The following is a 16,998-nucleotide window of genomic DNA, read 5'->3' as shown; positions in this document are numbered from 1 at the left end:
AAGCCTAGTGACCAAACAACCGAACGACTGAACGACTGAATGACTGGTAGACCGGTCGCTATGATGTGCACTGACCACCAGGGGGCAGATGCTCAATGCAGGAGCTGCCCCTTGGTGGTCAGTGTGCTCCCACAGCCAACCTCCTGTGGTCCCTCCCCCTGGCCAACTGGCCCCGATGGCCTTGATTGGGGCCGACCAACCTCCCACGACCCCTCCCTCAGCCCCTCCCTCTGGTCAGCCATCCCCTATGACCCCAATCGGGGCTGGCCAACTTCCCACAGCCCCTCCCCCTGGCCAACCTCCCATGACCCCCATAGGCCCCAATTGCCAGCCAGGCCGAAGGACCCAACCCATGCAGAATTCGTGCACCAGGCCTCTAGTTATATATAACTTTCAAATGACTGTCAGATAAGAGAGTACAATAACAGATATTTCTTCAATAGAATTTATGTTTTTCTAGAACCTAATACCATATCTATGCATGGTAGCAAACAGCTATTGGTTTCTGATTGGAGCAGCTACCAGAACTTCTAACATGACTCATGACAGCAGGAGTAACCATGGCTGGAACAGCAATGATAAGGAGACCTCATTGCTGTGCTTCTACTTTCCACCAGTCTTGAAAGAAAAAGAGCATACAACCTTTGTCTAATTCGCATGTCTGTCAACAAGTGAAGAAATAGTTTTGGACAATATCTTTCATTAAGAACATATCATAATGTATTGTTTAAATATTATGTGAACTTGAAGACTCAGAAGCCTAGGGTAGAACCTGTAGAACAGGGGTCCTCAAACTTTTTAAACAGGGGGCCAGTTCACTGTCCCTCAGACCATTGGAGGGCCGGACTATAGTTTAAAAAAAAACTATGAACAAATTCCTATGCACACTGCACATATCTTATTTTGAAGTAAAAAAACAAAACTGGAACAAATACAATATTTGTATTTGCATGTGGCCTGCGGGCCGTAGTTTGAGGACCCCTGCTGTAGAACATTGAGCCCATTATGGAAACCTACCTAATTAATGAGTTCTTAAATCCCAAGATCTAGGTTGTGACCCATTAAACAAATGGCCAGGTATAGCAGATTAAAAGTCCATTCACAGAGCTAGTGTTGTAGGTCACCGGCTTTGGGGGAATGCTGTGTGGAGTCACTCATTATACAGTTTTTAGTGCCTTAACAGATTTCTGAATGAGTAGTAATAGTCTTAATTGGAAAATAATAAGCATCACATTTATTATGGTTCTAGTTGTGTCTCCAATATGAAAAAACATTCTCTGAACTTCATGGGGGAAAATACTTTGAATTTAGATTACTTTAAGAAAATTAAAGATATTGTATTTAAACATGTGAAACTTATGAATATTTTCATTTATTGCTAGATACCACTGAACAATAAACTACTTGAAGTGTAAGTTCAAACAAACAGAGGATTGCAATGAACAATCTGGGTATAAATGTGATGTTAATGAATCAATGAGTTGATCTACAGCCAATTTACACTCTAATGTCCTGCTTATTTCTTAAGTTCTGACAGACATATTATGTAAGAGAATGCCTTCAAAATTATAGTAAGCTCTGCCGTAGCCAGGTGATTCCGTTGGTTGGAGCATTGTCCCGTACATCAAAAGGTTTCACACACAGTCAGGGCATATACCGAGGTTATGGTTTTCAACCCAGGTCAGAGCGCGTACGGGAGGCTACCGATCAATGTTTCTTTCTCATTGATTTTTTCTCTCTCTTTCCCGTCCTCTCTCTCTAAAAGTTAAAAAAAAACATATTCTTGGGTGAGGGGTAAGAAAAAGGATTATAGAAAGCTCTATAAAATATGTGATTTCAACTCTACTCCAAAAAAGTGTGTGTGCACATATGCATATGCAAAAACATTGGTGAAAAGCATGCCTGTAAAATGTTACTCACTATCAGAAAATACAGAGGACTTTTATTTTCACTTCTGTGATTTCCTACATTTTACAAATATACTGTGAATGTATAACATTTTTAATATCATAGAGTAAAAATGAATATAAAAATATGACAAGGTTCTGACTGGCAATTTGTTTGTAGAAGACAAAGACTTGGAATTCAATATAGTCTAAGTTCCAACTCTTCCATGTGTAGCTACATGTCCTTACTGGATAATGCCTTATCTTAGCACTGTCATATTGCAGTATTGAGAAGTGCTTTGAAAGGGAGGTGGCTGTGTGTCCTCCCTCAGGATCTTTAGTGTGGACTTTCACTTCTGTAGTAAGTGCATGGTTACTGAACACGTAGAAGATCAAGCATATCATCCCATGCTTAACTTGTCACCATGTCTCTAGTCTTCCCACTATTGATTTGGGTGTCCTTTCTCTAGGGCAGGCAAAACATGCAATTATCCCAATAAGCAAGAAAGTAACTAACTGGGTGAGAAATATACCCAGAGTCCATTCAATTAGTTAAGAGTAACTTGGCAGAAGATAAGCATGCCTTATAAATAGTCTAATAAGTAAAAAACAAAACAAAACAGGACAACAACAAAAACAGGTGGGACAACTCAAATAAAGACATGCCAGGACACCCCAGCTTAGATAATATAAAGGATAACCCTAGAAAGACAAACTTTGGGACCGCCTTCCAATTCCACTAAACCTGAGGAATGAAGAGGGTCCTGTTCCTAATTCCTGCCTCAGATAACAGATGTCAGACTGTTAAATAAACGCATTTATTTCCAGAGAGAAAACATGGCACATATACAGAAAATGGTCAGGTGATCATGACTTGTAAAACAACGTGATAATCAAGTGGTCCATAGTGTGTTTAAGAAAGTAAATTTTTAGTTTATTTCCTCAAATCTGCTTTCCATTTATTCATTTGTTCACTCATCTGTTTATCAAACATGCACCCAGGTTTTGGGGGGGGGGGATGAAGCTTATATAACTCATGGGGTCCTCTATAGGAAAAATGATATAAGATTAGGACTGCTGTCTCATGCAAGTGAGAAGCCTTGAAGCTTTAGCTTCATCAACTTCCTAGTAATCTACCTCTGTATCTGGGCGTCATGACCTTGTGCTACAGTTTCCTCAATTCAAGATCCTAATCACCCCTCCCAGGTAGTGGTGTTCTGTGGAAGTGATTGCATAGGCACATGGAAGACAGGCGACCCTGTCAACCTGCTGTTTGCCTGTGCTTTGTCAATTTGCTCACTCAGAGATATCCCTGGAATCATTTGCTGAAGCAGTCAGCTGGGTGACATATGTTAGAGAGGTTAGACTCGCTCAAAATAAGGTTACCAGATAAAATACAGGACACCTAAGTGAATTTGAATTTAAGATAAACAATGAGTAATTTTTTTAGTGTAAGCGTGTTCTCTGCAATATTTAGGCATCCTGAATTTTTGTTTGTTTTTTGCTCAATCTTGCAACTAATTAAAAAAGCTTTGTGTTCATTTTTTTTTGCTCAGGTGCTTAACTGGTTGTGTTATGTGTCCTTAAGCAAGTCATTTAACCTGAGACTCTGTTTTCTCTTCTGTAAAGTGGGTGTGAACAATGTTCTTTACATTACCCTCTGACAGTTAAATGAGGCCCTTCATGTATGTAGAGTGCTTTGCACAGTGCCTGGCATTGACCGGGTGGGCTCATGTTAAATGCTAGCTAAGTGGCGCTGTCAGAGAGCAGGTCTCTGAGTTAGGCTTCTATATCGTTTACACAGACCACAGCAGGCCAGAGTAGCTCCCTATATTTTTATTTTTTCTCCCAGGAAAGTACCTGACATCTCAGAAACCCATCCACACACTGGAGTGCCCAGTGAGCTTAAGCAACATAGCAACCCTCTGGGAAGGAATAAAGGAGTGCATCTGGCCTTAGGTAGTCTTTTCCGCTCAGTTAATTGGATTCACTGAACTCTCTTTCACAATGACAAAGAGCAAATGTTTGGAATAAAAACCTTTCCTCAGTCTAGTAGAGCACCACCATTACAAATAAACATTTTAATCAAACATTTCATCTCACGGCTCGTGTTTGCCCACGAAGCTTCTTCACCTATGTGCTCCGGTTTTCTCATTCCCGAAATATTTGCTTGACATTTTCTGGACATGAGTTGAGAGCACCAAAACTAAAATATTTTCATTTTCTGTTTCTTTTTTATTTTATTTATTTATTTTTATTTTTAAAATGTATCTTTATTGCTGAAAGTATTATAGGTGTCCCCTCCCCCCCTCTCATTGACCCCATTGTTTCTTTTTTAACCATCAATTATCCAGACTCATTATCATTATTTAGTTATCTTTTTTTCTCATTGCTTTATTCAAGTAAGGCCCATGATACATGATAAGGACTATTTCACATTGAGTGAATGAAGCCTCTGGTTAATTTCCTTTCTTCCTAGCTTGTAAATCATGATGTCTCTTTCTCCCCATGTTCAGCCCAATTCTGTCACCATCCGTGCCCTCTTCCTTGGTTTCATCATCTTGATTCTCTTATTCAGCAAAACTATTTTTCAGATAATGTCTTATGTTCAGAAATACAAACAGAAATAAACTTTAGTCTCCTCTCTCAAGGTGCACAAAGTGCTAGAGGAAGAGACAAACAAAGGAGTAAAAATTCCACTATTATTAAAAACCTGTTACAGAAATATGTCCTGCATATCAAGGAAGCACAGACGAAACAGCACCGAAATGGTTGAAGGTATGGAATAAGGTTCGATGAGATGAGGATAAAGAAGGTAACAATGAAGCCAAGTCAGAGACTAGATACAGGTTCATTAAGGGTGCACAAAGGGCCCGGCTGATGTGGCTCAGTGGTTGAGCTGGACCTATGAACCAAGAGGTCACAGTTCAATTCCCAGTTAGGACACATGCCCAGTTTGGGGGCTCAATCCCCAGTGTGGGGTGTGCAGAAGGTAGCCGATCAATGATTCTCTCTCATCACTGATGTTACTCTCTCTCCCTCTCCCTTCCTCTCTGAAATGAATATTTAAAAAAAAAAAAAGAGAGCACAACTGGCAATGGGTTACCAAGAGGGAAGTGCATATGCAAAGAACTCCTTGCATGGAAGTGCATGACACACCAAGGGAAATGGAAATAGCTTGGTAAAGCTGAAGCATTTGGTATGTATAAAACTAGAAAAATGGGTTATACCTAGATTTTTAAGGGACTTTCTTTTCATGCTGAGGAGTTTAGGTTTTATTTCATAGGAAATTAGGGATTTAGGGTAGGATTTGTGTTTCAGAAATACCAGTCTGGACTACAAGTTCTGTGAAAGTTGAATTGACAGAGAAAGAGGTGGTACATGGAAAACACGTATAAAGCTATTAACATTGTAAAAACAAGAGAAGATGAGGGTCTCAGCCAAGGTAGAGGCCATAAGAATGTGAAAGAGATGAATTTAAGTGTTATCTAGGGAGAAAAGTGGGGGCAAAAATGGATATAAAGAAGTCATGCTTGATGCCTGAATTTTGATATCTATCTATGTAGGTCTTACAGAGAAATTACTAGTAGATATACACACACATGCAAACACATACACAACACACTGAATATAATAATCCTCTCAAATATGTTGTATGTGTATACTGCAATAGAAATTCCTAAGCAAATTGAACCATTAAATGTGTTTAACCATTTATGAATGTCATTAATATTTAACTATTATGTTATTAATAGAACATGAGGCAAGAAAGCCACATGGCAATTTTCAGAAAATCTGTGATAGTTATAGATTTTATTCTCCACAAGAAAGTGGCCAAGGTCTATTTACTTATTGAGAATAAGCTCATATGAAATTTTAGTCTAGCCATTATGCTAAGTAAGAGTACAATTTAATATTTTCCCATTTCTTTTAATTATGATATTGTTACTGTTTTGATTTTTAATTGTTTTTTCTTTATTTTTATTGTTGATTAGAGGCTCAGTGCACGGATTCATGCACCGGTGGGGTCCCTCGGCCTGGCCTGCGGGGATCGGGCGGAAACCAGCTCTTCGACAGCCCCTGAGGGGTGTTGGATTGCAAGAGAGCGCAGGCCAGGCCATGGGATCCCACTGGTGCACGATCAGGGCTGGGGAAGGATCGGGGGAAGGCTCCAGGGCGTGTTTGGCCGATCTAACCCAGTCCCGATCAGCCGGGATCCCAGCAGCAAGCTAACCTACTGGTCGGAGCATCTGCTCCCCGGTGGTCAGTGCACATCATAGCGACTGGTTGAATGATTGATTGAAGAATTGGACACTTAGCTTATTAGGCTTTCGTTATATAGGACACTATTACAGATGTACCCATTGTTGCCCCTTTTCTCCTTTCACCCTAGTCCCTAACCTCCTTCCCTCTGGCCATCATCACACTGTTGTCTGTGTCTGTGGGTTATGCATATACAGAGTGTCCCAAAAATGTATACTCACTTTGAATAATTATTAATTCCAGTGGGTTAAATCTGAAAAGAAACATCAATTGAGCTACCAGCGGTTAAGTGTGTATACATTTGTTGGGGACACTCTGTATGTTCTTTGGCTTATCCCTTCACCTTCTTTCATCCAGTCCCCCCTACCACCTGTAGTTGTTTTATTAATTAGTAAATATACATAAAATTATACTTATAATGTATTAAAGTCTAAAGAATAATAGTAAAATGAAGATCCGAGATCCATATATTCTCCTATCCATCTCTAAAAACAAAATCTGGCCAATACTTTGAAGACCCTGTGTGTCCTTCACTGATCTAATCACCTTCTCTCCACACAGCCCACTCTTAGACAACTACAGATTTGATTATTTGGAGTTAATTATTTCCTTACTCTTTGTCTGTTTTACAGTTTAATCAATATCCTCATATCCTTAACGAATAGCGAGCATTTTACACATAAATGAAATCCTACTTACATACTCTTGGTGTTTTTTATCTTTTGCCAAACAAAATACCTCAAGGATTTGTCCATGTTAATATATATATAGCTGTGCTATATACACTTGATTCTGATATATAATATTCACTATGAACATATTTATTCATAGATTGGTTTATTGTGAACATTTGTATTTTGAACATTCTTGAGCATGTCTTTTTATACATGAAAATAGTTAATCAGCTGTCTTTTTGCTTAGAATTTCCTGTTACTTCTTATAAACTTTTACTTTCAATGATTTTGGAGTCTTTATATTTTAGGGATATCTCTTGTTAACTATAATTATATAATGATTATCAGTCCATATAACCGCAAACATATGCATATGAAGTCTATTAATAAGTTTAGTTAACTCCTGGAAGAAAAAAGCATAAAGAACTGCTGTCAACTAGAATTGGAGAGCTGCTGCTATGAGAAGGAATGAAATAAGATGTTACATTTAAGGGAAACACAGAACTTGATTAACATAATATTTATACTCAGAAAGAAAGGCCACTAGGGAGGAACTGCACAGAACTTGATTAACATAATATTTATACTCAGAAAGGCCACTAGGGAGGAACTGCATAGACAGAGGTAACTCATAAGGACATTGAAGCACGTGATTTAGAGAGTAGTGGTTTCTGGGTGGAATTAGAACCCTGTCTGAAGGAAGAAAGAAGAGAGGTGATATAAAAAGAGCTTGTACTAGTTTTGGAAGATTGCCTGGGGAATTCTGTATCCAGAGGAACAGAATGTGACAATGGACATACAGTTGTACACCAGGCTAACATATCAAATCCTGAGGCCGAGTGACAATTACCATAACCATGAGTCAATTGTACCTCAGAAGATTCCAGGAGGTCCTGAACTTGGGCTGGCCTGAACTCATTTGGGAGGTAGAAGTGTCTTTCTTTGACAACACTACCATCCTTCTCTTTGGTGTCTGCCCCTTCCCAGGGCCTTCGTGCTGCCTGCCAGCTACATAGAAGCCTTATATTCCTGCCAACCAGCCACACATCCTTCCACTGAGCAGACATTTCCTTTCCCCTTTCCCACGGTAAAATTGTACGTTGTCCAAGACGAGATATTAGCAGTCAGTACTCCCTGAAATTTTTATAAAAGAGTATAATTTATTCTTATAATTAAACTTCTCTCCCACTGACTCAGGAAAGAGAACAATTTTATGAGCAGTTTGTGAAAGGCATATAAAGGAGGGTGCAGGAGATAACACTGTACTATGAAGTCAAGCTGACATCAGGGAAAGGCAGAATTTTACTGGGTCCTGTGAGAACTTGGTCTCTTTATAATAAAATAGAGTTTAAGATGGTTAAGCTCTATTAAGATAGTAAACAGTTTTCAGAAAACAGAGGCATGGTGCTAAAGGAGTGACAAATGAGGTATGTGAAAATTGTGGATACTCTTATGCTGTGGTAGTGTTTGTATTATGAACATTTTAAAGATTTTTTTTATCTACCCAAAAGTTCTAGCATTTGTAAGTGTGATTCAAACACCCAATGACTGAGCATGTCAGCAGTAGGTGTGAGCTCTATCAGGGTAATGATCATGCCCAGCTTGGTGAACAAAGGCACACGGGCAGTTGGATGAATGGATGCTTTCCCCTTGCCTTGCTCTCTACTATGGCCAATCTGATAAACTTATTTGGGTTAACTGGTTAAGGCTGATAAAAGGTGATAATGTTTAGCTAATCGTTAAATATTTAACAGCCAACTCAAAGCCTTATCACAAAGAATCCTATTTAGATAGTGAAGAATTTCAGACAAAGGTGCCAGGCCTGCCGGGAAACTAGGAATAAGGGTAATACTGAATTCAGCCTAAATCACAAAAATCAAGGACATGAGATTAGAAGAAAAAATGTGTGGCAAGATTTATTTATCTTATCCTTTCCTTAAATAAGTACTGTGTTAATGCATACTAAAGACAGATACCCTCTCTTAATGGGAGGGCATTGACAATAAATATAATAAATTTAAAAATATGTAACATGCTAGGATGTATTAAGTGCTGTGGGAAAAATATTTAGAACAAAGAAAAGAAGGTCAAGGAAGCAGGACAAAGGAAAGTTAAACATTCATTCATTTATTCATTCATTCACTCACTTAGCCAATCAGCCAACAGTTCCCAAGCATTTGTTTTGTCCTCAACATGCAGAACATAAAGACCATGGCCCTGCTTTGTCTAATTGACATACATGAGCAACAGGAAGACCCAAGCCCTGGTAAAAATAGGTACAGAGTACAGTGAGGACTTCCAATAATAGCTAGCAATTCAGGGAAGGCTTCAGAGAGGAGAAGCATTCATATTAGACCTTATGAACTGGGTAAGATTTAATCATGGGAGAGGAAAGAAAGGATATTCCAGGCAGCAGAAACAACTATTACAATATTATGGAAATATGAAAGAGGATAGCAATTCAAGGAAAGGTGAAAAGTTTGTTGTGAAAGCATAATTAGAGCAGAAAGCAAAAAGAGTGTGTGGTGAAGTCAGGTGGGGGTGAGTAGTAGCTTTGCAGGAGATGAGCCAGGAAAGAAACTCATCTTCCCAAGACACGTTAAGAGATTCTACATACACTGCATGCATTTGTACGCTGCCCTGTATTTTGATCCTATGAAACAGCAGGCTTAAAAGTACTGTGGAACAAAGCAGTATACTTTGTTTTTATCATAGGTGTGCTTGGTTTTAACTAGATCCAGGAAACGAAAATCTAAACTTACAAAACAGATAAAGTAGGATGTGATTATTTTGTGAACAAAAGGATCCCTAACTTTATAAAAGGATTTTCGTTCTTTATTCTCAGATACAACACACTGATGTCTGAGTTTGCCAAGTCTCTGGATGTCAGGGGTCCACCGAAATGAAGCTATTTCTGAGACAATTCTGACACATCAGTAGAACTAATTTTTTCATGCTTTGTTTTTAAAGTTAAAGTTCTGTATAAACAAACTTAAAACAATTTTTTATAAGACATGAATTTGTATTTCTAATAGCTTTTAGTTTAGCTTCCACCCCTCCCCCCCTGCCACCTCCCTTATTAATAAACAAATTGAAGGGCATAAAGTGAAAGGAAGCACTCAAGTATCTCCCATGGGTTTAAATCAGAACGTCCCTGAGCTGGGGCTGCATAATTGACAAACAATGCTATAGTAGAGATAAGGGCCTTCAAATATCTGTGGGGGGACACTCATAGGGCCACTGTGTAATAATTAGCGCCAAAGATTCCTGGTAATGAGTGGGGACTCCAGGTACAGAAAAGTCATATGAGTGCCTTGATTTTCTTGATTGGAGCAAATGAGATAATCAAAATCTCATACGGTATTTAGAGCTGGAAGATAAATTTACCAAGTTCCTTAAAATAGTGATATTTCATGGGAATATATTGTTGTCAGTAGATATCTTTATTACTTATTATTCTTTCTTAATTAAACTTTTAGAGAACTACTGTGTGTGTGTGCGTGCATGCCTGTGTGCATGCATGTGCATGTGTGTTTAATCCTATATAATAAAGAGCTAATATGCAAATGTTCATCATGCCCTCACGCCCTCATGCTGTCACACCTTAACAGCTCAGACACTCAACACTGGGGAGAGAGAAATGGGGACCAGCCGGGCACAAATGAGCTCACAAGAGAGGAATGGGGACCAGCCAGGCACAAATGAGCTCGCAAGAGAAGAATATGGGCCAGCCAGGCTGTGGCCCAGGAGAGGGACAAGCCACCCACCCCATGGTCCTGGGCACCAGTGGCTGTGCCTGTGCCTGCAGCCTAGGAGAGGGACAAGCTGCATGCCCCATGGTCCCCGTGGTCCAGAAGAAGAACAAGCCACCCGCCCTGTGGTTCCAGGTGCCTGCAGCTATGGCCCAGGTGAAGTGGCCTGCCCATGGTCCCCTGCAGCCACGGCTGGCCCTGGCAAAGCCACCATGGTCCTGGGCACCAGTGGCTGTGCCTGTGCCTGCGGCCTAGGAGAGGGACAAGCCGCATGCCCCATGGTCCCCGTGGTCCAGAAGAAGGACAAGCCACCCACCCTGTGGTTCCAGGTGCCTGCAGCTATGGCCCAGGTGAAGTGGCCTGCCCATGGTCCCCTGCAGCCACGGCTGGCCCTGGCAAAGCCAGCCCATGTCCTGGGTGCCTGCGGCCAGCCAGAGGGAGGGAATCCTGTGTCCCAGGTGCCCGAAACCAGCTGGAGGAGGGAATCTGCGTCCCAGGTGTGGGGCAAGGCAGAGGCAGTTAGAGGTGATCAGGCCAGCAGGGGAGCAGTTAGGGGCAATCAGATAGGTAGGCAGAAGTGGTTAGGGGTGATCAGGCAGGCAGAGGTGGTTAGGGGCAATCAGGCTGGCAGGTAGAGGGGTTAGGGGCGATCAGGCAGGCAGGCAGGCAGGCGAGCAGTTAGGAGATTACAAGAGGATTACAAGAGGCAGTCGGACATCCCCCAAGGGGTCCCAGATTGGAAGGACACCCCTCCCCCCATGCATGAATTTCATGCACTGGGCCTCTAGTTTAGAAATAATACACACAAAGGTTTGGGAATAACCTCCTTCTGGTACCCTTACTGCTTTACCTCCTCAAAATAGCAGTCCAAATGCCTTAATGTGTTAAAGCCTCAAAGTTTAATGTTTAAGTTAATAGATGTTAATACTTTAAAAGTAATATTTAAATATATTAATAAGAATTAAAATACATCTACCATTTATTTTATAGACACATAACATTAAAATGTGTGTTTCTGTGTTTGTCTGTGTATGTGTCTTCAATATCTAAAGCTAACATACTTAATGGTAAAAGATGGAATATTTGTCTCTTATGACCAGGAATAAAGACAAAGGTGTCTATTCTCAAAACTTAACTTTTAAAATACGTTTTTATTGATTTCAGAGAGAGGAATGGAGAGATAGAAACAGCAATGAGTCCCTACTTGGGGACTGAGCCCACAACCTTGCTATGTACCCTGACCTGGAATTGAACCTGCAACCTTATAATGCACAGGGGAATGCTCAACCAACTGAGTCACACTGACCAGGCTCAAAACTTCTAATAACACTGTATCACAGTTCTTAGCCAGTACAGTAAGGCAAGAAAAAGATAATTTTTTTCTTAAAGACAAAAGATGGAAGAATAGAATTAATACTTTTTAATCTATAAATTATAAGATTGTCTGCACAGAAAATACCATGGAGAAATTTTAAAAAGACAATTAAGTTTTGAGAATAGTCAAAATAATCATGAAAAAGAACAAAGTTAGAGGATGTACACTACCTGATTTCAAGATTTAGTATATAGCTACAGTAATCATGATAGCACTGTTTTGATATAAAGATAAACCTATAGATCAATGGAACAGAATAGAGACTCCAGAGCACACACTCTCTCTCTATCTACACTAATAAAAGAGAAAGATGCAAATTGACTGTACCTTCATGATGCCCACCAGCCAATCAGGAGTGAGTATGCAAATTAACCCAACAAAGATGGTGGTTACTTTGCATATGCAGGCGCTGAGCGGCCGGGGGCGGGGCAGGGCGGGATGCTTGCGTCGTTGCTATGGCGACAATGCACAATCAGGAGTGAATATGCAAATTAACCCAACAAAGATGGTGGGTTACTTTGCATATGCAGGCACTGAGCGGCCAGGGGCGGGGCAGGGCGGGATGCTTGTGTCGTTGCTATGGCGACAATGCAGGCGTTCTGCACCGTCCCAGCTGCTCCGGGCCTCTGGGTAGCATGGGAAGGCGGAAAGGCGGCTCCAGGATGGAGCAAAGGTGGTGCTGGCAGCCAGGGGAAGGAAAGCCCACCTAAGGAGGTAATCAAAGATTTATATGATATATACAAAGCACTGATCACAAGAGAGAAAAGGTAACAATTTTTAACAATATTAATATTGTCTTATCATCAAGTGACTTTATCAAGAAAATGAAAAGGTGACCTATTGAATGAAAGAAAATATTTGTGATATATCTGACAAAATGTATCCAAATCATATAAAGAATTGGTAAAACTCAATCATAAAAAGTCAAACAACTCAATAAAAAATGGCATTGAGAAACAGACAAAATATTTCCAACAACAAAAACTTTATTCCTTTTAACATTATCATCATAATCTGAGCCCCATGATTTTCATCATAATTATTTTTGTTGTTAACAACCCAGTGATAATAACCAAGCAGAATCTACTAGAGTGGAGACAGAAAAGCCCCACAAATAAAGGTGATAAAGTTTCAATGAGTGATTCTGGTCTTGCCCATAACCAACCCATTATAGAGTTATCAGTAGCTTTCTAGCATCACTATAATATAAATGCTAATTGATGCTTCATGCTCTTTCCTCTACCAGGATATTTTCCCACAGTTATACAAGAAAAGGAGACTGATCTCATATCAAACCCAACACTGGGATGAGAATTTTATGTTGACTTAAACAGACTGGCAAAAATGTAATCTCTTTGTCGGAATCTATAATAATAAAAGCATAATATGCTAATTAGACTGGACATCCTTCCAGACGAAGCCAGGGCTGCGAGGGAAGCCTGGGTCCCTGGTGCCTGCCGGTGGCCAGAGGGAAGTCCAGGTCCTGGGTGCCGGAGGGAAGCTGGTGCTGGCAACTGGGGGAAGGAAAGCCTACTCTTGCATGAATTTCATGCATTGGGCCTCTAGTGAGGAAATAAAGATATACATGGAAATGTTCTTGTATTAGTGTACTTGAACAATAAATCTAATCAGAACATAATTATTTGATTACTAGTCTGTATGAAGTTTTTGATCCTCAACTAATTTAGTTTAGTAACTAAATTGTAAGAAAGTACACATTTTATTATACCCCTTACTATCACTAGATAGTAAAAATTTTAAAACCCATTAAATGGATGATATATGGCTCTGTTGCATAAATTTCCATGTCTTTGTTTCTAATGAGGTTATACATATTTTTATGTGTTCTTTGGTATTTTTCCAATGGAGTATTACTACTTTCTTAATAATTTGTAACACTTTCTTAGAAAGTAAAAATAATAACCTTTGCCTGTTATAGCAAATGCAGAGTTTTTTCTCACTTTCTATTTTAATATCCTTAGTCTTTTGCCATTTAGATGTTTTCAAATCATTGTTTGGGCAATCCAATAGATCTCCTATTGTGTAATTTCATATATTGTTTTCAAGCTTAGAAAGCCTCTACATACCCAGTCCTTTGTTGATATTCACTTACATTTTGTTGTAATTTGTTATACAATTAAACATTTAACAGTCACAAAATCTTTTACATCTCTGTGATATTCCCTATCATATGTTAAGATTTTACATTTATGAGTATCAGTTTTAATGCTGTCTGTTCTGTTCCATTATTCTGATATTCAGTTCTGATACACAGAAAATAATACTTTACTGTGGCTCTGTAAGACCCTAAAATATGTATTATACCAGAGTAAGTTCTTTATGACCAATGTTCTTAGCTATGCTAATTTGCTTACTTTTATTAAAAATCTGTAGAGTCATTATCTTCTATTGGGAAAAAAATGACCTTTGGGTTGGTTGTAATTTTCTTAAAGTAAAATGAAATGTTTGAAACATTTTTACAATACTGAAGAAAATGGTTTGGATTGTATTGTGTGCAACCATATAATCTCTTAAAATGATTATAGTGTACACCATTAACATTTTTACAAATATTAAACCACCTCGTATTCCTGGGAATGAAGCCTATAAAATTAGATTGAAAAATTTATTAAATGTGTTGCTAAATATGGTTTCCTTGTATACTTGTATACTGTTATTGAACTGTGCCTCTCTTTTATCAGCGATTTCTTTCTATGCATGTGTTTTGAGCTCTTTTTCTTTCAGTCTAAAGATAACTTATAAAATGTATTTGGTTTATTCTTATGTATTTTTTAGGCTCTGGAATATTTCATGTAATACTGTAATTACCTATTTCTTGCAAACTCAGAAAAACTTTCCTAATAAAAGTATTATTTATTTTATTTTTTTATTTTTAAACTAGAGGCCCATGCATGAAATTCATGCAAGAGTAGGCCTTCCTTCCCCCAACTGCCGCCACCAGCTTCCCTCTGGCACCCAGGTCCCTGGCTTCCCTCCAGCCCCGGCTTCGTCTGGAAGGTCGACCAGAAGCACATCTGGTCTAATTAGCATATTATGCTTTTATTATTATAGATGTTTTTATTGATCTTATAAAGGAAGGAAGAGGGAGAGAGAAATATCAATTGGCTGCCTCCTGCATGCCCCCTACTGGGGATCCAACCTGCAACGTAGGCATGTGCCCTGACTGGGAATCTAACCTGCAACCTCTCAGTGTGTGGGAAAAGGACAATCAACCAAACTGAGCCATACTAGCCAGGGCTAAAGGTATTTTTTTAAAAATAATTACCTATGTAATAAACACTTTAAATTTTTCACTCTGATATATATATATATATATATATTCCACAAAATTGAATTATGTAAAATTATGTAAACTTAAAACCTCTCCTATACATGTTTTTAAACTTATTTTATTTTCTAATAATTTTCTCTTTCTAATAATTATATTTTCTAGAGATGTTAAAAACATCTAAAAAACATACACATTTAAAAAACATACACATTTTTATCTATTCACTTTATATTTTTTTCTACTTACTAATTCATTACTTTCCATTTCACTGATTTCTATAGGGCTGCCTTCCTTAAAACTTTGTAACTTCTTAAATAGAATGCTTATTTCATTCATTTTATTTGTCTTAAATGATAGCGCTCATGATATAAATTTAGATTTGAGTATGTAATTTAGACTATCCCAGAAATTTTGACAGATATTATTCTCAATTCAATTATGTTCTAAAGGTATTTTAATTGTATTTTATCCCCTCTTTAACTTGCTACTTAATGTAATCTTAATTAATTTTTAGTTTTGTTTATTCTTGGACAAAAGATGTAAACTGCCCATCTGATTTCCATTTTTTTAACAGCTGAGGTTTTTGCATGGCTTTGAATATGATTGAATTTTATAAACATTCCTCAAGCATTTGACAAAGTATATATTTTTATTTGTGAGTATACATTTATATTGTTTATAAGCATTTGTGCTTATTCATGTCTTATTTACTTCATAGTCTGACAGTGCTAACCCAAAGCACCTCACTATACTTGTCTTTATGTCAAATTACTTGCATTATTTTTGTTGCTATATTTTGTATGCAGGAAGATGTATTTTGCCCTTCATATTGGATTTTATTGATAGAATTACCTACTGTGCAACTTAATGCTTCTTTTCTCCTTGAATTCCACTTTGATATACTAACTTTTTTATTATTCTAACTTTTTTCCCAACTCTTTCTTTTTTATATATTTTATTGATTTTTTACAGAGAGGAAGGGAGAGGGATAGAGAGTTAGAAACATCAATGAGAGAGAAACATCGATCAGCTGCCTCCTGCACACCTCCTACTGGGGATGTGCCTGCAACCAAGGTACATGCCCTTGACCGGAATCAAACCTGGGACCTCTCAGTCCGCAGGTCGATGCTCTATCCACTGAGCCAAACCGGTCAGGGCCCAACTCTTTCTTTTTGCTTTTGCTGTTCATTAAGTCACAATATAAATGTCATAATATACTTAATTCATAATATTATTTTATACCTTCTCTATTTTTTTTCTTACTGGAGACTTTGTATTTTTCATTTTTAAATTGTTGCTGTGTAGGCTCTGTTTTACTTACTTTTTTCCTGTTTGCCAAGTAAAGTTCTATTTGTAGTTTTACTGGGAGTTGTCCTTGACTTTGTCAAATATTTAAATACTAGAGGCCCAGTGCACAACATTCGTGCACAGGTGGGTGTGGAGGTCCCTCAGCCTAACCTGCACCCTCTCCAATCTGGGAACCCTCAGGGAAGCCCTCTCCAATCCGGGAGTTTCTGTCTGTCTTTGCAATCATATGAGCGAATTGTCTGAGACCCCAACTCAGTTTGGTTTGTTGCTCACAGAATAATAGAGGCATTCTTTTTTTCTTTGCTTAATTGGTGAAGATTTCCTGGAAGTTTTAGGATGTCTTCCCTTTAATTTTTCCTAGACACTCTGATTTTACTTATGTCTCTCACCTTTGCTTTCCCTCCATCCCCCACTGCAACAGTAACTTGCTCCAGGCTCACTTTGCTCT

General features: G+C 38.7%; 1 long non-coding RNA gene across 1 annotated transcript; it reads right to left on the bottom strand.

Annotated features, from left to right (window-relative positions):
* Positions 1 to 1,213: 1,213 nt before the first annotated feature.
* Positions 1,214 to 15,261, bottom strand: LOC106728026. Its single transcript, XR_001364255.1, has 3 exons — positions 15,252 to 15,261; positions 12,273 to 12,277; positions 1,214 to 1,245 (listed from the first exon to the last, which is right to left on the bottom strand). It is a non-coding gene; the product is annotated as an uncharacterized LOC106728026 (long non-coding RNA).
* Positions 15,262 to 16,998: the final 1,737 nt, after the last annotated feature.

The sequence above is a fragment of the Myotis brandtii genome, unplaced genomic scaffold (assembly GCF_000412655.1).
Source record: "Myotis brandtii unplaced genomic scaffold, ASM41265v1 scaffold521, whole genome shotgun sequence".
In the NCBI taxonomy this organism is placed as follows: domain Eukaryota; kingdom Metazoa; phylum Chordata; class Mammalia; order Chiroptera; family Vespertilionidae; genus Myotis; species Myotis brandtii.
This window is presented reverse-complemented; position numbering and strand designations above follow the sequence as displayed.